The sequence below is a fragment of the Aulostomus chinensis genome, chromosome 4 (genome assembly GCF_037954235.1).
Source record: "Aulostomus chinensis isolate RoL2024-O1b breed Wild chromosome 4, RoL_Achi_v1.0, whole genome shotgun sequence".
NCBI lineage: Eukaryota > Metazoa > Chordata > Actinopteri > Syngnathiformes > Aulostomidae > Aulostomus > Aulostomus chinensis.
In genome coordinates, this window is record NC_141323.1 from 20,948,101 (window position 1) to 20,973,543 (window position 25,443).

Here is a 25,443-nt window from a genome sequence, read left to right on the forward strand (position 1 = left end):
CTGGTTCTACAGGCTGAATTAACTCCAGGACGTTGGCCAGCCGTGTCAGTTGAAACCTTATTTGTCCAAATAGAGAAAAAATAAGTCTGACTGTTCATGAAAGATGACATCATGGCTTTGAAACTGTGGTTGGGAACAAACCAACATGAGCACATTCATGGAAGAATAGCAATAAAAACAGGAAGTGTTAGTTAGCAAGTACTCACCAGTCTTTCACTATCATACTTGATTCTAGTGGAACAAAATGGCTGCTGCTGACTGTGCTGCCTGGTGGTGGATCACTCTTCACCATCCTCACAGGCCTTGATGGAACCAAAAAGGCGACTTCCTGGAGAAGATCTTCCAGGGCGTCGAGGTTAAAGCGGTGCCCCAGCTGGCACCAGGCACTGACCCAGGTCCTGCATGTGAGATACTGTCAGTTCTGTTCTGCCCTGCTCACAACCACAGGCTGGTGTTGAGGCCTGCAGCAACCAGGGCCCCAGTCACCAAGTGTATAAAGGCTGGTCATTGTGGCAGTGGGAGGAGTCAAAATGAAGACAGACCAATGTGAGCAGGACGTTCCTGAAAAGTAAGAAGAACCTGACCATGTTTCCTCCAGTACCCAGGAGGCTTGGTAGTTGTTGAAAGAAGCTCCAAAAGCAAAGAGCAGACAGCAGGATATAAAAAGAAAAGATCCAGACACTAAAACTACAAGTAGAAACAAGATGAAATACTAAAAGCTTTGGAAAGATACTCCAAGGTTGTATATACATTATTATATACACTACTATTCTCATTGACTCCTAAAGAGGGAAAGGAAGAATTAGAATGTGGATCAGATCAGCTGATTTCAGTGTTAAGTCCATCCCTCCATCCTCTTTCTATTCTTATCCTTTAAAGGTCACGGGGGGGGGGGGGGGGCGATCCCAGGTGACAATGGGCAAGAGGCAGGGTTCACCCTGGACAGGTCACCAGTCCATCAGGAGAAATGAGGTGGCCTACACTAAAACATGAGTCAGATCAAATTCAGATTAAAGCATGATTCTCCAGATCAAAGTGAGAATTCCTGATGATGTCATCAGGGCTTTGACATTAACTAGAATTCTGTCTTTGATCTCAAGACATGAAAGAAACACAATTGAGGAAAGTAGAACAGAGCACATTCAGCTTCATTAGAAACACTTGAACTGTTGAACAGTAGAATTTGTTTGAAACAGTTTACAACACTGAGTGACAGGATTGAAGAGGGAGGATTTTTCTACTTAACATTTAATTCTAACTTAAAACTGGGGATGAACATTCTCAGTAGTTCATATACTAATATACAGAGTAAGTCATGTCATTCCCTTTTGGAAAAAAAAACAAGAAAAAAAACATGTGAAGCTCCTCCCCCCAGCTCCAGATGGTACAGACAGATATGAGAGTGGCAAGGAAGCAAAGAAGTGTTGTGCTCCTCTCCAGTGCTCTTGTGTTGTTGTGTTCTTCTCAGCTCCATCATGAAGACGTGCTGGCAGTGGGCGCTGGTGGAAGTTTGCAGCTCTCACTGGAAAGTCCTGAGGCTCCTCCCATTCTGAAGCAGGCAGTTGCTCCTAGCCAGCCGACACTTTCCCTCTCTTGTGTAGGAGTGAAGAACAAAATCAAAATAAAGAATCATCACTCTTTCATTGGGGGACATTTTTTCTCATTCTAAAAATTCAACAGCTTCTATCATTTCTTTTACAGAATATGTCAGTGATATACTCGGATTTTCTGTTGTGCTGTCAAATTAACTTTTATCGATGCTTCACACTTCAGGTGTGAAAGTTTTTCAGTGGGAAAGACATGAGAATGAGGACGAGGCTGATTGATACTCTAAACTGACTCTAGGTGTGACTGTGAGTGTGAATGGTTGTCTGTCTTTATGTGTTGGCCCTGCAATGGACTGGCGACCCCTCCAGGGTGAACCCACTTCACGCTGAAAGCTGGGGAGACAGGTCCCCCCACCCCACAACCCTTAACAGGATAAGTGGAAGAAAATGGATGGATGAATGAATGGATGGATGGATGAATGAATGGATGGATGGATGGATGGATGGATGGATGGATGGGCTACAGTTCAGTCACTGTGTCTCTTGTTCCCACAGTGATTTGATGCATCCTACCAACACAGCAGGACTCACCAGGAGACAATGGATTGTCAGTCATTTTTCACTGACAGCGCTGGAGCCGGAGCCCACAAGGTCACAACTGGCATTGGTGGACTCCAGGATATGTTTGGACCTACAGAAATGCACAACCTGTTAATGACAACACTTTCATATATTTAGCCCTGCTCACAGATCTCTGATACAATTTTCAAGTCATACAACAGGTTCAATGTTGACCCTTCGACCACCGTTACACTGAAGCAGAGTTCAATGGCAGTGTTGCATATGTTGGGAGGAGCCTGTGGCTCTCGGTTCAGAGGATGATTTGAAGAATTTGTTGTTGCTGAACTGTTTATGCTTCAATTTCTGGACGTTCACTGGTGGAATGTTTGTGGGTCAGAGGTGAAAAGAGTACAACTGCACCTTTTTTGTTTGATGGGGCACCAACATGCAAGAAGTTGTCAAACATTTCCAGCAAAACAACATGAAAATTCAAGTAAAGAATTAAAATGATTGAATTCAGCGTTTAACTACCAGGCCTCTGGAATAAAACTCAAGGAACAACTGACTACCTCACCATTGACTTCACACTGATAACCAGGAGGTAACGTGGTAGTCAGAGCAGCGATGCTCAGGTCTGTGGACTGAACAATGTCCTCTCATTCACAAACACACCACTCTTTCATTGGGGCTCCTTTCTCCTTGTTCTGACACAGAAATTCAACAGCTTCTGTCATTTAGTTTACAGGAAATGTTGATGACACTCTGGGATTTTTTGTTCTCCTGCTGTCACTGTCAAGTGCCAGCTTAACATGTGAGAGGTAGCAGGATCCATGCATGTGTTCATGTTTACAGCAGACAAGGAGGAAACCTTGGAGGATGTCAGTGACTTTTAGCAGTGGTTCTCACTTCATCTTCTCAGTATAAAGTTTAAAGCGAGCTGGCCAGGAGTTGAACCTAGAATCTTCTGATCCGTAGTCAGACGCGTTATCCATTGCGCCACCAGCCCTGTGAAGAAGCTGCTATGTTCATGTGTCCTTGCTTTTACAGAAAATCCCAACAACGTGGTGGCATTTTCAGGGGACACAATGGTGCAGTGGTCAGCACTGTGGCCTCACAGCAAGAAGGTTCAGCTCTCCTCTGTATTTGGTTGCTAGGAACCTGAATCAGTCCTCAGTGGAGCGGTGCTGCTGAGGCTGAGTGAGGCTTGAGTGAGGGACTGAGCAGGAGCAAACAGGTTCAAGCAGGTTCAGGCAAACGCCACTCAGTCCACCAACATCAAAGCAGAGGAACTGAGTTCATCTAACAAAATGGATTCATATCATCTCCACTTGGAATGCTCTGGAACTACAAGTACACTTAAAATGGATGACTTATGACAACAGAAGGAACTTTGAAGTAGATTTGATTTATTTAAGTCAGTGACAGTCATTTTTTTCAAGAATTTAGTTCAGGTAACTTCATTGTTTTACTAAGATGAGCTTAATGTTATAACATTGAAACAAGATCTTCATGTGTTGATGGATCCATCACAAATATGAGCCTTCCCAGTCTGTCAGGTGGTAGAATTCAGTCAGCACCAATAACAGGAGAGTCAGAGTTTAGAAACCAAAGACAGACATTAAAGTCTCACATTAAAGTGTTATATCTTTGAAAATATACTGCAATACATGAAATATTATATTTCCATGGATGGAAACCTCGTTCTTATATTCTTTAATATACTGCAATAGTAATGGACCCTCTATGACCCTGTAGTGATGAATCTATCAAGGAGTACAAATTATTATAATCAGAGAATTTTGAAGTCAAGTTTGAGATCAGTTTGATCCTCTCTCTGTCTCTCCCTCTCTCTCCCTCTCTCTCTCAGGAGCTTTTAAATGAATATTTTAATAAAACAGAACAGGAGACTGAAGAGTGATCACTAAAACCCACAGGCTGAATGGGACATCTTTTAAAAATATTGAACCACTGAGTAAAACCATAGAAGCGCTCCTGTCTCGTCGGTGCTAACAAGTTAGCTGTTGAGTGAGTCCAGCTGTGCTGTCTAGGAATCCTGGTAAAAAGCCTCCACACATCAAACAGCTGGTGTGTTGGTGGATCTGTGGATCCTGCTGGAAGAAGCAGGATGGAGCTCTGAATGGTTCCTGTCTAAAAGAGCTTCTCTGTGCAGCTCCCATCAGCTCCTAAAAACAGGAAACCAGCAGATTCAGTGTTGAACAGTGGCATGAAAATGTTTCAAAAGCTGTCCTGTCCACCATTTGTTGGTGCAAAGACATTTAAAAACACCAGTTGAACATTTTCCAAAGTTTTCTGTGTAGGTTCTCATTCATCCAGATCATCGTAGATCGAAGCGAAGTAAAATCTGGTCAACTGGACGTAAGTTTACGTACCGTAGTTTAAAACTTACGTCCAGTTGACCAGATTTTACTTCGCTTCAATTTTCCAAAGTTGCTCTCACCTTCTTTCAAACACCTGGAACGATTTCCTCCAAATCAATAGAAACTGGTGAAAAAACAACAACAAAAAACTCCTGGAGAATCAAACTCCACCCTCTGCTCCAACTGGACTTGGGACTTCAAATGACCTCCATTAAAAGCCTGCCTGCATCCCCATTCACTGACTGTTGTGCTGTGGGTCTCCTGGACAAACATGGCAGGGATCCTCTAGATCTCCAGGAGTTTAAAAAGAGCAACTCTTTTAAAATGGGTTCTGGCTCCATTCAGGTTTAGAGAGCTGAGATTAAAATCACACATGAATAAAAGAGGGAACCCAAGAAAACAAGTCAGCGTGAAAGAGGAGCAGATTTTAAAACTCCTCATCATTTCCACCTCCAGGAGTGAAGCCTCCCGGGACCCAAGAGGCTCCAGCTGGCAGAGCTCTCACTCATTTCTCCACCACCTCGCTAACCTGAGCTGTAGCATCTGAGAACAAATCAGTGACCCCCTTCAGTCCAGAGCCAACTCCACAAACTCTGAGCCCCACTTTACCCACAGCAAGCCGGCCTCCTCAACACTGCATGACACACGACGACTAAATTGAAGACTGAGGAGTCTCATCAAGAGATCTGTCACATGCGTCTGCTGTGGAGGGTCAATCTGTCCGTCCACATTCAGATCATTGATGCAACGACTCTGCTATGATCAAACTACTCAGGATGAAACAGACCAATGTGGACATCAAGTAGCAACTCAGCAGCTGATCAACAGAGTCCTAAGCACCAGTAGAGCCTGTTCATCGTCCCTGGGTGATCTTAGAATTCTTTCTTTGATCTCACCTTGATTTCTCAATGATTTTTTTGTACACACAAATTAGGAGTTGATGGGAGTTGTTGCAGATACCAGTGTCCAAAGTCCAGCTTGAACCCAATTTGTGCCACTTATTTGTCAAGCTAGCAGAGATTCTTTTCACTGCCAAGCTAAAGTGACTTCTGTCAACAAAGGTAAACATACAAAAGGATATTTCTACTGTCAGTTCAAGATTTTTCTCAAACTCCTTTTTCATAGCTTGAACCTTCCTCTTGTGTTAGCTTTCTGTTCCCATCTCTGATGTTAACAGGTCAGTTTTGACCCACGTCTTCAATCAGCTGTAAAATAAACTAAAAACAATTTTCTATCATCCAAGTTGTTTCCATCTCTTGGTTTCCTTGTTAGGCTTCCTTATCCATGGAAATATTGATTGGAATATTTTGTTGTGGGCCTCTGGACCTTTTTTTAGTCAGTAAACCCTCGATTTCAGTTTAAAAAATGATCAAATGAACCTCAAGAAAATAATAGAAATAAACAAAAGGTTGTTGTGTTTCCTGACCATTACTGAGGGGTGTTAGAACACATCTCTGACATGGATTGGTTTGATTTATTGTTTCATTTTAATATTATTAACTATTGTAACATCCATGGTGTTATGGGTCAGTGTGACAGTCTAGACCCCACTGTCACTGTTTGTCCCTGGCCCACCTCAATGAGTGCACAGTTGTTTGGTGGGATAGCATGGACAAACCCGGAGACGGCCAGCAACGTTGAAGGACATTTGTTCGGCAAGGCCATGCATCAAACAGGTTACGGCCTTCTCCCTCACCAGGGCTCTGAACTGGATCCTAAAAGAGTCAGGGTGGGGCTGGAGCCTTTAAGTAGGCGTCGAAGGCTACGCCCAAATTGGGGCGAACCATTCCCTGTCCGGAGACAGGGGAACTCGAACAGTACATGGACATGTGAATGGGTTTGGTCAATGAAGGACACTGGACATTTGTTTATTGCAAAGTAGCAGATATATATGGTCATTGAAGGACATGGTGTTTCTTTGCTGTATGTTAAGGTACACAGAACAATTTGGGAAAACAATACAACTCCCCTTAACTGGTCTTTGGTCTGTCTGGTGGGAGGGGCCATGAGAGTATATATTGGGTGAGAGGGGGCTTACAAGGAAGTCTGCTGTTAACTCTGCTAGGTTAGGGACCTCATTGCTGAGGTCCAGAGGTGAATATTGTTTCTCAAAAGTTCTATTGTTTCCAAGTTATGATGTTCTTTCTATTGATTAAGCTAAGAGTAAACCATGGTTGATATGTGCATTGACTTATTCTTGTTGAAAGTATTGTGACTGCTAAAACATAGAATATGCATATTTGATTTATTCTTGTTGAAAGTATACTGCTAAAACATAGAATGTACGCGTTTGATCAACGTTAAATATTTTGATTTGCATTTTGCTAAATTACTTTGTATCTGAGTTATGCTTTTGTTTTGAGCTCGTTATTTAGTTTTGATGATTTTTATTACAGACCTCTGGTCCCTTCTGTATATAGCTGCTTTATTATATTTGTGTATCACAACTGGGGAAATAAATATTGTTACAACTTATGCAACTCTGTCGTGTTTTGCCATCAATGGTTTAATGTCTGGGTCTCACACTACCCATACCCGTGTCCGGGGTGTGACAGTCAGTTTCCACCCTCATATATTTACTTCAAGAAAAAGACAAATATTTTTTCTCAGCAACAGAACGTTAATACAAACACAACATGAAAAGCAGAACAAGCCAGAACCCAAAATATGGATTTGCAAGGTCAAGCAAATCAAACCAACTACTGGTTCAAAACCAGTAAAAAACAAACTGAGGAAAAATCTCTTGGTGCAAAAACGTGTGCGTTTGCAGTTGAACCACAATCCGTTTGTCCTGCTGTCCTGACTGCTTGGGCAGACCTGACTCCTACTTTCTTCTGGAATCTGGTGGCCTGAGTGGGCTGTGGCTGTTCTGGTTGGTGTTGAGGCAGGGCTGCTGAGGAGGATGCTGGCGTGGTTGCTCTCTGTGTTGCTGATGGCATGGATGGAGTGCTGGGTGAGCTCTGCAGCTGTCTGAGCAAGGCTGCAGCGTCTGGGTCTCGGGGCATCCGTTCCCTTCTCTCAATGTGTGGCTTGACCAGGGAATTTCCCAGCTGCTCCAGAAACATTCTCCACTTGCATTTTTGGTTCCACTCTTGGTGGATGTGGGTCCACAACACCAATGTTTCTATGCAGACACATCAAGGATGCTGCAAAACACAAGAATCCACCCCAAGACTTTCTCTTCAACCGTGTTGAGGTCTTCATGACTGTGGTGATGCAGGTTGTCTTTCTTATTTTCGTCTTACAAATATTTATAAATGTTATGTTTAGAAAATCAGACAGCACAAAAACCGAAAATGGCGCCATATCATTTACATTTTCTGTCATACATCTGAATGTGTAGACTCTTTTTGTCCTGTCCTGACTGGCAATCAAAGTAGGCTCCAGTGGTGAATGCTGTCAACAATGTTCCCCAAAGCCACCATTCAGCATTATACAAAGTATGATCAGAGATCCCATTGCAAAGTACAGTCTTCACATACTCATACATTTAAACACCCATCTAAATAAATTCTGCTTCCATGCACCAAGTACACAATGCATATTCATACACAAATATCCACATATGTACAGTACAGAGAACAAACAAGAACAAGTACAGAGTGAATCCTGGAGAGAAAAGGTGAGGTGCATCAGAAACAAGAGCAGATGTTTGAAAATGCTTGATGATTTGAAGATGAGAAAGGAAGTGAGAGACCGAAGTGAGGAGGAAAGGTTGTTCCAATCTGATGGAGCTTTAAATACAACCGGACAAAGCAGAAGGCCGTCCCCACTGATCCTGGATCTGCTCGACATTCCTGTTTGTTAAAAGGAAGGTTTTCATCACCGCTGTTGCAGGATGTGCTTGCTGATGGAGAATTGTTGGGTGTAGATTCATTGAAGGAGTTTGGTGCTGGACCTGCTCTACTAGTAGAGTCATGAGAGAACTTTTGTTGGGATTTGGTTCCATACAAATAAAAATGACTTGACTTGATTTGGTGCCTCATGAGGAGAAAATTTGGGCACAAAAGTTGGACAAGAGTGTTTGTGGAGGGGTGTTTTTTTTTTTTTTTTTGCAGTGTTGTAAGTCACTGTAACTGCAGCTGAATGATTGAACTTTCTCCAAATATCCTCAAGATGGTTTCCAAATGGGGCTGCACGGTGGTGCAGTGGTCAGCACTGTGGCCTCACAGCAAGAAGGTTCCGGGTTCGAGTCCCGGCTCGGGCGCGGGATCTTTCTGTGTGGAGTTTGCATGTTCTCCCCGTGCCTGCGTGGGTTCTCTCCGGGTACCCCGCTTTCCTCCCACAGTCCAAAGACATGCAATTTGGGGACTAGGCTGATTGGACACTCTAAATTGACCGTATGTGAGTGTGAATGGTTGTTCGACTCTGTACGCAGTCCCTGCGATGGACTGGCGACCTGTCCAGGGTGAACCCCGCCTCTCGCCCGTAGATGCTGGGATAGGCTCCAGCCCCCCCCGTGACCCTTACTAGTAAGGAATAAGCAGAAGACAATGATGGATGGATGGTTTCCAAATGATAAAATTGACTTGAGGAAAATATGAATGTGCGATGACCAGTTTCTTTGCTGATTCTAGGCAGACATAGAAACAAATGATCTCTACACTCTAGGTTGCATTGTGAGCTGAAAGGAATTGAAAGTTGCTTCAAGTATGAAGGGAAAATCAAGTAGACACATTTGAAAATAAATACTGACCAATGGAGTTGGCTTTGGGACTCCTACATTAAATAATGATGGGTACAATCCAAGCACCTGAGCACAAATCTACAAAGACTATTATATCAGACATTGAGAGGACAAAGATTGATGTCTGAATGTGTTAGGACCGGCTCAGAGGTGCAGCAAAACCTAGTAGCAGCAAACCAGCATTTATTAAAGTAAATAATCAACCATGTGAGGTGTGGAAGTCAGTGTCAGCAGTGGAGGTGAGTGTGTGATGTGATGTCAGTGTGTGCTGCATGTTGTTGGTGGAAAACAAGGAAAAACAAAAGGACAACAACATCACGCCGGCTGAGCGCAGAAGGGAGACAAATGTCTGGGAAGGCGGGGTTAAACAGGCCTAACTGGGAACACTGGCCCGGTGCTCCCAGTCAGCCTGATGACCAGGCTGCTCCAGACATGCAAAGACACAAACACACCCACCAAAAGGACCCTGCACACACAACGCTGCATAGGACCCCAGGCCTGGGGCCGTCACCAGTGTTCCCATAGAAACCACCACCGTAGTCCAATATTGGGAACATGAACTGTGTCATAATACTTTTCCAGACTTCTTGTGGAAAAAGTCAACAGAGCGACAAAAGTAATTTTAGCCCACCAGATATTTGCTTGGACACTGAGTTCATGTGAAATTTAAATGACAGCTGAGAATCAGGCCAGAGGCCTGGATATTCAAAGTCTTCAACTTTTGCTTTTGTTGTTCCATCAAGAAAGCCAATGAGCCAGTTAGTTGACAACCAAGAATCAGGTCAAACGGAAAACAACATACGATATGAGGTTTTTCTTGTTTCTTGATGGGCAGCCAAAAATATTTTCAGCATTGGATCATTAAAGTCTGTTTCATTTCTGATGTCGTGTTCAAAAATAATTGCTCACCTAAGAGGATTCTAAAAAGTCAGACTTTCTCAGTGATATTCTCTTCTCAGGCTTTCAAATCTTTTAAATTTCCATTTTCCACAAGTGAGTAGAAAGTTGTTACTCTCTTTGAATCCAGGATTTAAATCTGTGGTTCATTTCATGAGGCTTGAACCCAGGATTAAAAGCACATCATTAAATGACTTGTAGTGATATTCTCCTGTTAACATTCCAAATTATTCATTGAGATTTGGACTTTACGGAAACATTTTTCCACATTTTGGTGGGCCAGTACAGCAGGAACTGGGGCTCATTCATGGTGTGGTTTAAATTTGAGCCTGGGTTTCTTCCCCTGCAAGATAAATCTGGAAAGCATTTTGTTCAATTCAGAAACGGTTTTGAAGGCAATTTCTCCAGTTGGTCCTGGAACTAGAAAGAGATCTTGTGGTAGGACATTTATTTTTACTCTATCAATCCTGTGACTCAGACTCAGAAAGGAAATGGAGTTCCATCTTCTTCTATCATCTTCAAGGAGTTCTGGCCCCAATCCAGGTGGAGGGTTTCCTCCATGTGTTCTGGAGGTGAGTGATTAAAGGTCAGAACCTGTGTTTTAGAATGGAGAATTTCCAGCAGAGCTTCCCAGTGTTTCAAAGAGTTTTATTAATGCAGGTCCTGTGTTAGGGGGCTCACTTCAATATGTTAACACATCATCAGCGTCCAGCACCACATTGTGTTCTTCTCCATTTATGTGGACACCTTTAATATTTGTGGTCTCTCTCAACCACTGTATGAGGGGCTCGATATAAAGAGCTGGAAGCAGCAGGAACTGGGGGGGCATGTCTCATGGTCTCTCTTATTTTGATATCCCATTTGTGTCCTATTCTTCCTGTTTTAGTTTGAGGTCGAACCTCCCCTCTCATTTTCAGGTTACTTCACTTGCCCTTGTCTTCTGTTTGCCTGAGTCTCTCGGTGCATCCGAATAGACGTCAGGACTCTGAGAGGGAACGACCTCAGCAGAGACTCCTCTATTTCGAGGAAAGGAGAGCTTAGAGAACACTTTTTTGACATCATTCAACATCCTCAGGGACGATCGTTTACAAAGTTTGATTTAATATAGGACACATAAAATCACACTACATGAAGCAGGCTAATGAATAATAAATCAAATATAAAAATGCTTTATTTTAAGATATAAAATATCTTGTGAATATCTGGAGCTTAATTCCAGCAGCAGACCTCCTCAGGTGATGGAATTTATATTTGACATGTTTACCATTAAATGAGACACATTTGCAGTCCATTGAAATCTACTTGTGTTCATGGTGAGTTGATTTCAAAACATGAGCTGACAGAATCTACGTTTAGGGAGGAACCACCATATCCAGGTGTCTGGACCTTTTAGTAGTCAGAGCCATCAAAGTAGCAGACTAAGCTAGTAGACATTAGCATTGAGAAGAAACTGACCAAACACCGCCCTATTGCATTGTGGGAAAATTCTGCTTGGTTTTTGTCCATCAATACACACAAGAAATTTGTCTCATGCTGCCGTGACCTGGAGTCGAACCGGGGTTGCTGCGGCCACAACACAGAGTACTAACCACTAAACGATCACGGCCTCCTCAACAGCAGATCGAGCTTCCATGTCTTTGTCTAAGGTGAGATCAAAGAAAGAATTCTAAGATCAAACACAAAACTCTGAGATCAAAGGTTGAAGTTCCCCAATATTCAATTTTAGCTCAGACCCTCTTCAAGGTGGAACCAGTAGAGGAGCTCAGTAGAGACAACTGGACAGCAGCAGGACAGAACAAAGGCTCTCCACAATGGCAGGATACAGGAAACAATTTTCTATCATCCAAGTTGTTTCCATCTCTTGGTTTCCTTGTTAGGCTTCCTTATCCATGGAAATATTGATTTGAATATTTTGTTGTGGGCCTCTGGACCTTTTTTTCGTCAGTAAACCCTCGATTTCAGTTAAAAAATGATCAAATGAACCTCAAGAAAATCATAGAAATAAACAAAAGGTTGTTGTGTTTCCTGACCATTACTGAGGGGTGTTAGAACACATCTCTGACATGGATTGGTTTTATTTATTCTTCATTTTAATATGATTAACTATTGTAACATCCATGGTGTTATGGGTCAGTTTCGACCCTCATATATTTACTTCAAGAAAAAGGAAAAAAAGTCTCTTTTTCAGCAACAGAACTTTAATACAAACACAAAATGAAAAGCAGAACAAGCCAGAACCCAAAATATGGATTTGCAAGGTCAAACAAACAACAACCAGTCAAGCAAATCAAACCAACAGAAACCAACTACTGGTTCAAAACCAGTAAAAAACAAAAACAGAGGAAAAGTCTCTGTGTGTAAGAACATGCATGTGTATGTGTGTGTGTTTAGATGTGTGTGTGTGTCAAAAACTGACACACTTCATTTTTTGACAACATGAGCCAACAGTGGTGGTGTCTGTCAAAGAGGTGGAGCTCTGTCCTTCACCTGCAAGATTTCAGCAGGCAGCTCAGGTCCAGTTTTCTTCACTGTGCCACCATGATAAGTTTCCTCCTGAGAAGTTCTTGTCCAAGGTCATAGCTGGTAAAAGAATTGTCACAGTGATACTGGGACCCTGCAGTCCAGTCGTCATATCCAGGACCACACTGGACATGGCCGTCTTTGTTTGTTTTGTTGTTGTGCAATGTGAGAGAACATGACAGACCATTTTATACCAAAGACAGGCTGTGTGTGTGTGTGTGTGTGTGTGTGTGTGTGTGTGTGTGTGTGTGTGTAACCATGTTAAATTCTTTTAAATAAATATGTTTCAACATGCTATTATTTGTATGCTGTATGATTTCTGCAACCCAAGGCTAACTAAGGTGTACATACTGCAACCTAAAGTATGGTAATGAGGAGAATGATGAAAAATCCACAAGGTGATCAGAAAATAATAAATGTATTCAGGAAAAAAAAAAAAACATCTCTGAACATGTATAATTGAAATATGTCAGTGGGACTGGCAGACTCTGGCTTTACCACAAAGTGTCTCATCAAGAGATCTGTCACATGCATCTGCTGTGGAGGGTCAATCTGTCCGTCCACATTCAGATCAATGATGCAACGACTCTGCTATGATCAAACTACTCAGGATGAAACAGACCAATGTTGACATCAAGTAGCAACTCAGCAGCTGATCAACAGAGTCCTAAGAACCAGTAGAGCCTGTTCATCGTCCCTGGGTGGGCTCGAACCACCAGCCTCTCGGTTAACAGCTGAGCGCGCTGACCGATTGCGCCACAGAGACTCTGAGTCTCCTGCTTTTCATGAAGAGTTTTCAGGCTAAATTTCAGAGTGTGCGGTCCACACGGCACATGAGGGAACATGAAGGACAGATGAGAGTCTGACTGTCATGGTGAAAGCCTTCAGCACTAGAACTGAAACAGCCCCCACCATCTTAACCACCCCAGACCAAACATCATCGTCCAGCCTCCAACCAGAGGTCCATCAGTTATCATGGGAGCCACATGTGGAGTCTGGATTCTTTTCTAGAATGAGACGACAATGACAGTCCTGCCAAGTGACATCACTGACATGAATGGATGACTTCAGTCACGTGACTGGATGACTTCAGTCACGTGACTGAAGTGCTATGGTTCTTCTGATGAAGGGCGGCATGATGTTTGCTGTCTCAGGCTCCACCAAATGTCCTCTTTAGGACGCCACAATGTGTCCTCTTCAGTGCTCCATCTTCCCTGCATCGGAGACACAAGGGTTTCTCCTGGTGCCGACCCGATCATCCTTCTACCGAATGGTGCGGCGATGGATCCTCAGAGGACGCTGGGATCCTTCTTCTCATCAGTGCCACAGTTTTTCATGGAGGGAACAGCAGGAGCTTTTTAGTCATGTTTTGCTCGGTGTTTCCTGCTCAGAGCATCAGGATCTGTGACGCCATCTTGTGGTAGTGGGTCATCATCTTTTTGTGTGATCGTGGATTCATTTATCTGCTATTTCAACACATTCAAGTTCATTATCCCTACATGTCAAAATACATTTGGTGTGGAGTTTTACTTTCTGGCCTCAATCATAATGTGTGCATTTATTCTTCATGAACATTTCTCAGCTTTGTAAGTTTATGATATTTTTTCTTCCTCTGTTTTCTATTCCATTGTTGTTGACGATTCTATTGCAGGTTTGAGTTCCCTGTTGACTGAAGCAGAAACAGGAACAAAAAGCTGGAGGTGGTCAGAGCTCCAAGTTGGGACGCTGATATTAAAGTAGGAGATGAACACATCCAGGTTTGCCATCACTCTCAGAACCTGCTACTTTACCTCTTCAGAATGTAGCAGCATAGCATAGCTTCATCTCACCGGTTAGTGGCCCACTTTGATGTCTGGGATATGAGGTTAAAGGTTCTTTACAGCTCTGAATGAAGGATTTATAAAGTGTTAACAATGCCATAAATAACACAAGCATTCAGTAATCCTTGATAAAGGGAGACTCACCATCAAGTTGGACAAGTTGAAGAACAAAAGGACTTCTCCACTATCACATTTATCCTCACTGGTCCATACTTGGGGACCTCTGTACTAAATGGAGAGTTGAGGAAATGGGCTTGTTGTGGCCCTGCGGTCCACAGACCTCCTGTACAGTCACCAAGAACTGGCAGACACAATCGTGATGGAACCAATTATTTTAAAATGACAGTAACAAGTAAGAAATAAGGCATTACAGCTTTGAAGGAACTTGTCCAGCACTGGTTTGTGAGTGGGTGTTGTCCTGTATTGGCAGGAAAAACTCCTTGAAATGTCATGCAAGTTTTTTCTTCAAAAGAAATGTGTAAAACATTCAGTAACATCCAGGACCAAAGACAAGAGAGGGCAACGCTCCAGGAGTCTTTGATCTCTGAATTCTGTCTTTGATCTCTGAATTCTGTGCATTGATCTCTGAATTCTGTGCATTGATCTCCTGCTTCAGTCTTTGATCTCTGACTGATCCTAAACTAATCAAAGGATCACATCAGCATATTGGTCCAGTCTACAGATGGTGATTTTACCAAGTGCACTGCAGCAGTCCTTGTTGCTGTCTGCTGTTGTGTCACAGCAAAGTAAGGAAACAGCCTGACGGTCCTCAGGAGGAAATTCAACAACCTCCAAAGATGGAGGTGAATCTAGACCTGCTCGTGTTTACTGTCCTTGATGAACTTGGGCGGTACTCTGGTGCAGGGATGTGCTCATTGAGATGATCTGGGATCAGTCCTGATGTCAAATGGACAAAATGTTTTTTAAATCTCTAATGATTTGTTTTAACTGAACCTACTGGATCCTGTGGTGCCTGATGAGGAGACAACTTGGGTACAAAGTTGAAGAGGAGGGTTTTTGGAGGGGAGATGATTTTTTTCCAGTGTTGTAAATCAAAATAACTACAACGACATGATAGAATTTCTCAAAATGTCCTGACTAAGATGGATTCCAAACCAAATCAGCTGTCACAAGGGAAAGTCTGCATGTAAACACACACACACACACACACACACACACACACACACACACACACACACACACACACACACACACACACTGACATTCCCAGGGACTAAACCAAACCAATTCCTACTTAACCCTAAGCTCCACCTCAGTTCCAGATGAAACTGGTTGAACATGGAACCGTCCCACTTGGAACATTTCCATCACCTTCACCACCACTGGAGTATCAACAAAGATTTTGGTCAACACCAGAATGGTTGAGACAAGACAACATGCTACCAATCCTCTCTCTCTCCCTCATCATCAGCTGCTCCAGCCCTTGAAAGAAAACCTTTGACACATGGACCTACAGTAGGAGCAGATGTTGTCTCCTCTGGAACAGCAGTGTAACGTTGTTGGCAGGACTCGAACCTGCGCGGGGAGACCCAAATGGATTTCTAGTCCATCGCCTTAACCACTCGGCTACAACAACTACACTCCCATGAGCATGAGTAGAGGATTGATATTCAACAATTAATCTTCATTGAAGCACAGTAGATTTTTTTTATATTCTCACACACACAAACTATTTGTGTGTGTGTGTGTGTGTGTGTGTGTGTGTGTGTGTGTGTGTGTGTGTCAGTGGTTTTGACTGAGTAATGAAGAGGAGGATTTCTCCATTTTTGTCGTCACTCTGCAACCAATTTTCAGTTTATCTCATAAGAATGAACAAACTTTGACATATTTCTTTCTTTTGTGTGTCAACAACTTTGGTCTTGAAAGCTCCTGACAAACACACCACATGTTACACACTCTACACTTTTAATCTGTTGACAATGTAGACAAATTTATATATATTTGCTTAAACTGTAGTTAAATTTATACATACATTCACTTAAAATAGAGTGTAGGACACACAAGGCAGTTGTAATAAAGATGTTTCTGTGGCAGTTCCCAAAGAGGTAGGAAAGGTTCCAACACTGTATTTAGTTCATCAATGTACTTCTTTAGTGTTAGTAGCGGTACCGGGATCTCCTGCTTATGCATCCCAGGCAGAATCGATGACTTAGCTACAAGTCACCTTATTTGACCTCGTGAACATCTGGTAGTAGTAAAAGGTGTTTTACAGAGGGGTCCCACAAATCTCCAAAGCACCAGGATTATTTGGTGCCATTGTGACTCTAGGAAGGAACTTATAAATACTGGAGACAACACAGATCGACATTCCAAGATATAAGACAACAAAAAAAAACTTCCTATCAGCAGTGAAGCACAGACCAGACTGTTTAGAGTGGACAGGTGAAAAGGTCACAACAGGGAATAGTGGGAGTGTAGCTCATGCTAGCATCACTCCCTCAAGCCAATTAAGTCAGAACAGAGTCCACAAGAATTTCCATGGTGGGATGAGGCCGTGAAAGATAAGAGCATGGCCGTAAATCGGAAAGAGGTTTTAATCTTCACAGCTGCAACAACAAGGCCACGATGGACCAGAAGGGACTGGCATGGGGTCAGACAGAAGATCCTGCAACACACATGAAGATCAAAAATACACACTTGCACGCAGAAGCGATCACATAAGCACCTCCCTGTAACACATAAAAACTGGAGAAGATAGTTAGATCGTTGGACTTCTTGCCCCAACGCCAGGGACGACGCATCTGAGTATGCTGACTCCAGCATAGGGGAAGACGATCTCCAGAGCTCTGTATTCTTTCCTGTTAATCTGAATAAATTCTTTTGAACCAACTGGAAGGTGTCCTCTCCGGATTTTGAACAGCGCAATACATATACTCTGTGGGTCCTTCTGATTGAGTAATGATGACTTTTTGAAAAATTCCTACAAGAACATGAAACGTGTGGCCCCAGTGACCCTGCATGATATTTTTGTCCAATTTAAATTTTGATTCATGACCCAGAACCACTCAAAACCCCAGAAAAATAAAGGTTTTGGTGCATTAAAGACATAAATAGTAATGTTTCAAGGGGGCTGCATGCACAGCAAATTTCTGAGTGAAAAAATCTGGAGTTTGACACAAAGCAGTGAAGGAGTAAAAATTTTGGAGTTTATTCCCACATTGAGACTCCAGCTCGTGTTAACTGATACTCTTAAGCAGTGTGGGAAAAGTCGTACATTCACTGGGTGTTCAGGGCAGTGAATCACCTCCACCCCAGAGTTCATTCAACGTTTCTCTCGCTCCTACTTATACAGAGACAAGTACGTGAGCAATTGTACCTCCTAAACCGTTCTTAATGTTGATATGTTTCGATTTATGTAATATCAAACTGAATACTGGCCAGGACTAAGTGACTTGGAAGGAAGAACTTCAATTTTCCAACTCTTGCAGAACGTCATCAGTGAGGCAACTGGGTAAGCGAGCTTCTTTCAGTCGTGCTCATATTTCACGTATTAAATGAACACTGGCTCTTGTCATTCCGTCTGGTGTCGTTAAAAAGTAGTTTTGCTCGCTTCACGTTCGGTTGTTTGTTTTTTATTTCCTGCGCGTGTCGTTTTTAGACGAACTTCTGTCACAACATCGGACTGGACACGCCGCGGCTCGAAGGCTGCGTGACAGGACACCGGGGCCTTCACGAGAGGAACCTGACAGGTAACATTAACGCTTCACATTTACCACGAAAAGCTTTGACAAGCAACGCGACCGTGACGTACTGTAATTGTGAATCAAATGGTGAAAACACGGTCGGCTAGTCGTGCTAAATAATGTGATTAAATGCAGACTAAGCTAATGGAGAACACCAGTGATAAGAGTTCATGGTTTAGAGTGCTGTTGTGTGCAGACATTGGATTACTAGCTCTGGAAATTGGCTATGCTGAGCAAAAGCAGATTTTTTACACAAAATGTTGCTGTTCTTCAGTCTGCCAGTGTCTTTTTTTCTACTGGCAAATGTTTTTAAATGGGAAAAGATAGCCCACCCAATTTTTTATTGGCCCTCTCAAAATATAATTTTTGCCTACACCACACTGGGCCTCCTTTACTTTAAAAATGATTAAAATAATGCATTATATACCCTAACAGCCCCAACACAGACAGACTGTTACAGTTACAATCCTTTCTTTGCTATTAATGTCTATATTAAAACTCCTTTTTCCCTTAAGTGCTCAAGATGTTGATAAAGGTGAAATACAAAGGGACAAGGAAATGTGTTAAACTGATGAAATCAGCTTCTCCGATTTCATCGGTTTGGGTAAGTTAGGTTCATTTTGAATTGAGTAATTCATGGGGCTTTAATGACAATGTGTTAATGGAGTGTTGCTTGTCATGCTTCAGTTCATCAGAAATTTCTCATACCAGAAGAGACAATGCTGAAAACCACAGATGACCAGGGAATAGAGGTGGATGAGGACGTCTCTCTGGAGCTTGCGACTGTTAAAGATGTCTGCTTCGTCATCTGCACTGATGATGGTAAAGTGGTGTCAGTTTCTGTTTTATCATTATGAAGTGATGATATTCTTGAGAAAAATGTTCCCTTTGAAAGAAATGTGTCAGTGTTTAATTTTTTTAATCAAAATAATTGGATATTTAAAAAAAGCACAACCAAATGTCTGCTTTTCAGACCTCCAACCACCAGACCTTTTCAAGGACAACACTGACAGTGCAGACCTGGCCGAGTATATAACACTCAAACCATGTGGTAGGGAATGTTATCACGTACAGAATGAAATACTAAGTAACTATTCTCTGTTGATAGCAAGTAGTAATGTTGATTTTGGTGATCAGGTTTATGCCTTATACACTGATGGGGTTTTTATCCTCAGATTTGGCACTTCTGCAGCCAGGTGAAGGATCCTCCTCCTCCAGTCTAACAGATACACTGTCCATCACAAGCTTAAGCAGCCCAAGAAGCGACACAAGTGATGCTGGATATCAACTTGCTCACCCTGATATGGACAGCACCCGTGCAAGAAGTGTAAGTGTAGTGATTTACATACTTGACAGTTTGCTAGTTGGTTAGCGTAACTTAGGATGCAGATTAAACTCAGGGGCTACAGATCTTGAAAGCCTCATCCTAAATGATATTTTTTTGTGACAGATTGATGTTTCCTGAAGAAATGATCAGTACTTTTGGTCGCTAATTCTTATGATCTTTTTAAAAATCTATTCCAATTAGGTGGTGGAGCAGATTCCGAGCTCAAAGCCAGCAGGGATGACCGTGATTAAGGAGTATGAAGACACGGGGAGTATGAAAGATTCAACTCGCCCATTAATGGTGAACATCATTGTGGCTCACATGCGTGAAAAGGAAGGGTAAGAAGCGTGATGCTGGTACCTAAATGTTCTTTTTTTCAGTGAAGGAAAGAATCTTTTCACAAACAATATTTATGTATTTTAGGAGAGCAGTAGCCAAAACAACCAAGGAGTTTCATGCTCTTGGGATTGTGTCACTCTTCCCATCTTTGAAGGATCCATACTCAAAAAAGGGATATGTGAGTTTGCATTGTAAATACAGTGAAATCCTGATCTTTTTCAGAATTTTACCATTTGCTTTCCTTTGAAACTTTAAAATGTCAGAACTCTAACCAGATATTTTTTCAGGAACATTTCTATGACATCCAGAGCAACACAGGTTTTCTTGAGTGGAGGGTGAAGACAGTTCAACGTCAGTCGAAAACTGCATCAACTTCCCACAACAAAGTGATGCGTAAAGGAGGTCCCACATCGTCAAGGACAGTTGGTCCCATTGATGACCAGCAATCAGGAGATGGCTGCACGGAAGCAATGTCTCATCTTCACCACACAACTGACTGTGACTTAGTCTTCCAGAAGATGAGAGAAACATTCCTCTATCGCCAACAGATGATCCATGATCCACAGCAGTCAGCAGACATTCTCCAAATGTTCCCTCGTTTCTTGGACACTAAAGGACTGGTAGGAAACAAATACGATTTGAATAATATTTCTTAAAATAAATTTTATTCAATTGATATGATTGTAATGGTAGTTCCCTCCGCTTTACATTAGATTTTGCAGGATTTCTTGCTGATGTTTGGATGAGAGATTTCATCCAGGTTCCTGGAAAAGTGGACCACCTGCTTTAAAGACAAGATCATCCGAGAGGCCAGGAGCCTGAGACAGACACCTCTTCTGAAAAAACACCTCAACTCTGCCCTAAATGAAGAGTCTGACACTGCTGATGATGAGCCAGGTCGTATGTTGTTAAGGGTTTGTTTGCGATATCATAAGTTAGCATACATTTTTAAGCAAATGGGAGTATATCTGATTATTACTGTCGCCTGTTTTTCTTTTAAAATGTAGAGAAAGATATTCTTAGGTAAAATATATGTTGATTTTTGTCTGCAGAGTGGGACAGTGACATGGCCTCCCTTCTTGTCTTGCTGCATCTGCTTACACCTCAACCAGCTGGACGTAAGCGGCCAAAAAAGATCAGTGTTGCAGAGGCTGCAGATCATTTAGTTCTATTTCAGAAGGTTTGTAAAAGCCACGTGATATTTTGTAACATTTTTTTCTAGTTAACTGCTTATGTGACAGTGCTTCTCATTGTGTTTCAGGCGTGCCAGAGCTTGGAGGGCCACCTTACCACAGAGCGAAACCCCCAGCCATATCTTTTGGCCAGAGGAACCTCACGAGCACAGGTTTTCAGCTTCTACATAGTCTTGGATGGAAAGCTCCTTCCATGTCAGTCAAGTACATCTTTGGGTGCATTTGATGAGCCGTTCAAGTCTCATTTTGTTTTCAGTCTGAAATATGATGATGCTCTCTCCAGCCTGTACACATTTTTGCAGACTACACTGTACAACATTGACATTGACACAACAGAAGAAACTCCAAGAGTCAAAGAGTTAAGAGCAAAGTTGTTGAACAAGCAGTCGCTAAAATGCTGAGATGTTTCCTCTGTGCGTCATCCTTTGGTCCAGCTCTGCTCTTGTTCAGGCACCTCAAACTAATTCATGGAATGTATCCAGGGAAAAATTTAAGATGAAAATGTGGTCAAATAGGATGCTGCTTGCAGTTCTCAAGTTATTCTGGATTTAGAAGGCACCTCATTAAGATACATGCACCATTTGACAGTCCATGTCTGACAGATCAGACCCCTGTCAGCCATGACACTGAAGAGCACGATAATTTGAAGTGCTTCAATGATGAAACCCCCTCTGCTTCATCACAACACCAAAATATTGAAGAAAGCTCTTCATTGCCACTAAGCAGCAAGGACATGTGTGCATCAATTATTGCCAAACTTTTAGGAAGTGGTGTACCAAATACTGCCGTACTTTCTACCATTGAGAACTTGGAGACTTGTTGGAGACTTGCAAACTAATATACAGGAACAAGTGCTGAACTTAATACCAGCCACCAATCCCGCCAGATCGGCCATTGAAGAGTTGTTTAAACACACAGACAATCCTTTCAGCCATTTAAATTCAAATAGCAAGTTGGAAAAATATTTCACAGAAAAATGGGATATCATGCAAGCAGTTGAAAAGCGCCTAGGTGTAAGATTTGATACCAGACGAAACACCAAAACTGGAAACTAGGAGCAAGTTCCAATCATTGACAAATTGATCTGTATTCAATAGTTAAAACACTGCAGTTCATTTTCACAAATGAAAGTATTTGTGAATTGATGCAAAAATCTACTAGCTGTGACAAATATGAGGACTTGTGTGATGGAAGCTACTTCACAAATCATCCCCTGTTTTCAAGTGAAAAGTTTGCTCTCCAGTTGTACTTTGATGAATTGGAGTGCGCAAATCCGCCAGGTTCAAAAAAAGGTATCCATAAAGTTGGCTGTCGTTACTTCATTTTAAGGAATCTTCCACCCAGGGTGAATTCAGCCTTGATGAACATTCATCTGGTATCATTGTTCCATGCACAAGATGCTAAGAAATATGGTATTGATGAAATATTGAAACCCTTAGTAAGAGACCTGAAAATATTAGAAACAGCTGGAGTTGCTGTTCCATTTTCTGAAGTCTGTGTTCGTGGCACTCTTGCACAAATGACTGGTGATAACGTGGGTATGCACAGCATTCTTGGATTCATGGAGTCATTTAGTGCAAATCATTTCTGTGGATTTGTCAAAAGTCAGTTTTCTCAGAAGATGACCCGTGTTTGACTTTAAGATCTGCAGTTTTGAATGACCAACATTTTACTGCTCTGGAAAATGATCCAACAATAACCTCCTTATTTGGCATTAAGCGGAACAGCATTCTGAACACTTTGCAGTATTTCAGAAAATTATGCTGTTGACATCATGCATGACATTTTGGAGGGAGTTGGTCAATATGAGGCCAGGTTACTTTTTGAATACCTGATGAAACATTTCATCACTAAAGAAAGCCTGTTGAAGAGGATCTATGCTTTCAAGTATGGCTATTTGGAAAAGAAAAACAAGCCAACCAAGGTTAAGCTTGACTGTGTGGGACATGGACTCGGGTTAAACACATCCCAAAGTCTGTGTTTGATCACAAACATACCCTTAATATTTGGTGACCTGGTACCAGAGGATGATTTGCACTGGCATTTGATGCTTTTGTTGCTGAACATTATTGACGTTGTGTTTTCATACTCGATCACTGAAGGGATGACTGTGTATCTAAAGCATCTTATTATCGAACATCACCAACTCTTCAAAGAACTTTACTCATCAAAAACCTTGATCCCAAAACACCACTTCATGGTCCGCTATCCTCGGTGCTTCCGAAAAATAGGACCACTTATTCATATCTGGACAATGAGATTCAAAGCTAAACATACATTTTTCAAGGACTGTGACAAGAACTTCAAGAATTTGACTGTCTCACTTGCAAGAAAACATCAGTTTGCTGTAGCCTATCATTGGGAATGCTTGGCCTTAAAAGCAGTCAAGTCTGGTCCAATCAAAATGTGTTTACTTGAAACATCAAGATGTATCTGCATACCTTCACACTGACCCACAGTCCATTGTCAACCTGACAAACTGGGTAAAGTGTGATGGAGTTGAATATCATGTTGGCCTTTTTGTTTGCATAGGCACTGATGAAAACACGCCTTTGTTCAGCAAAATAACCACTATTATCTTGGATAAAGGTGAAGTGTTTTTTGTTCTGATGGAACATGAAACTTGTTTCCATGACCATTTTCTTGCTTTCCAAGTAAATGAAATCAACCCAAATAAGATTCTGGTTCTGGAAAGAAGGGCCTGAAGACACTTCAAAGCTTTTGATGCCCAAATGTCCTGTGGGTGTGATTCATGTTTTTATGTTGTGTCAGAGAGTTGTATTATTTGAAGTGTCAAAATGTTTGATAAAGGAAACTGAGTGGAATTGATCTTGACTTGTATGTACACGTGTTGAGCTTAATGATGAGTTGAACTGTTTACATTATGTCTGCAATCCTGCATTACAAGGAAGTCACATTTGTTAAATGTGTTCAATATGTCAAGGTTTTTGACAAAGTTTGCACTGGATGGATTTTCTCCAAAGAATTTGTAGAAATCTAGTTGAGATTATTTGTTGAAAAATTGAAATATGTTTTTGTACAACATTTTGTTTTTTATTTGACTTACATTTTATAACACCGTTTTGCAACTGTTAAGCTGCCATTATAAGTGTCTTTTGATTTGAGGTTTTACCTTATTTTCTACTTGAAGAACGATGTTGTTGAACAAAGCTCATTGTTAGATAAATGATTTTACCAAAATATAACTTGGTTCACAAGTATGTATTCATGCAGCGAAGTGTTGCTGACCTAATGTCTCAATGTTTTAAATAAAGAGAGGCATTAAAGTAATTTATTTGGTGTATTTCATATTTATTTTACCTAAAAAAAAAAACATTTTAGTGTCTTGAAATATTAACTCCATGAGTGTAAAATACAACACATATTAATAGTTGACTGTTAACACTGAAAAAGAGTTAACATAAAGGTAACTAAATATAAGAGTTAATTGTACTCTGAATGGGAGTCATTTTTTAACTCCTGTACATGTTCAGTTTTAACTCCTGATAGGAGTTAAAAGATCAACTCTCAGAAAAGAGCTAATAAACTCTCTGTGAGTTAAAATTCCAGTCTCCAACCTTGGCTGTTCTGAAACTCTTCTCCTGAATCACTCCTGAGCTGCAGTAAGAAAAAATACCAGTGCCCAACCAGATCAACTTCATGGTAAATGGACTCAATTTTATTTTTCTACCTTATCTGCACTCAAAGCGCTTTACCATGTAATCTCATTCACACAGGCCTCAAATGCTAATCTTTTGTTATGTTAGTAGATTTTGTTTTGTTCGTTTACACATTGTCACTTTTTATATGACGTCAATAAAAATGTGTCAACATTGTATGATGTACAATCTACTAAGTGGGTATCAAGTAATGTTAAAACAACATTTTTTAGGGGTTTAAATCAGTACTTGAAGTAGCCACTGAATTCATATTTACTTCATCGCTTAAGTATCTTTAAAAAAATAAAATCAAATTGAGGTACAATCATTGCCCAGCAAAATACAGCTTACCTTTTGAAAGGTGTGTTTATGTTTCATTTTAACTTCTCCCCAGTCCACTCCTCCCCTGTTGGATGGCACCAGAATGAAAATCAGATTTTATTCCTATTAATATCTACAAGTGTAAGCTACAACCTCTTACAGCTAAATGTTAAATCAATGGAAAAGTACATTCAAACTTCTGCCTTGACTCAGGTAGCTCCTTTCTCTCATGCCGATTCTCTCTCCTTCGCTGCTGCAGTGGTGTTCCAACTCCACTGTCATGAAATAACTTGTTATTTTGTTCTTGGCTGTCATGGTGACTCTTTATCGGGGCTCCATTGATGATGGCGTTTTGTCGTGGTTGTGCACGTGTGCAACTCAAGGTGAACGTACTCACAGTTGATTGAAGCAACTCAGATCAGCTGTTCTGGAATCAGATACTCAGAGTTTCCCATCTCAGAGTGTCAACTCAGGAGTGATTGAGGAGAAG

General features: G+C 41.6%; 1 long non-coding RNA gene and 2 other non-coding genes across 3 annotated transcripts in view; 1 reads left to right on the forward strand and 2 right to left on the reverse strand.

Annotated features, from left to right (window-relative positions):
* LOC147262968 (uncharacterized) overlaps positions 1 to 25,443 on the forward strand; it is a 355,221-nt gene that overhangs the window by 324,353 nt on the left and 5,425 nt on the right. The window lies entirely within an intron of this gene.
* On the reverse strand, positions 3,042 to 3,114 carry trnar-acg (transfer RNA arginine (anticodon ACG)). Its single transcript has one exon. It is a non-coding gene; the product is annotated as a tRNA-Arg (tRNA).
* trnas-aga (transfer RNA serine (anticodon AGA)) lies at positions 15,926 to 16,007 on the reverse strand. The gene has a single exon. It is a non-coding gene; the product is annotated as a tRNA-Ser (tRNA).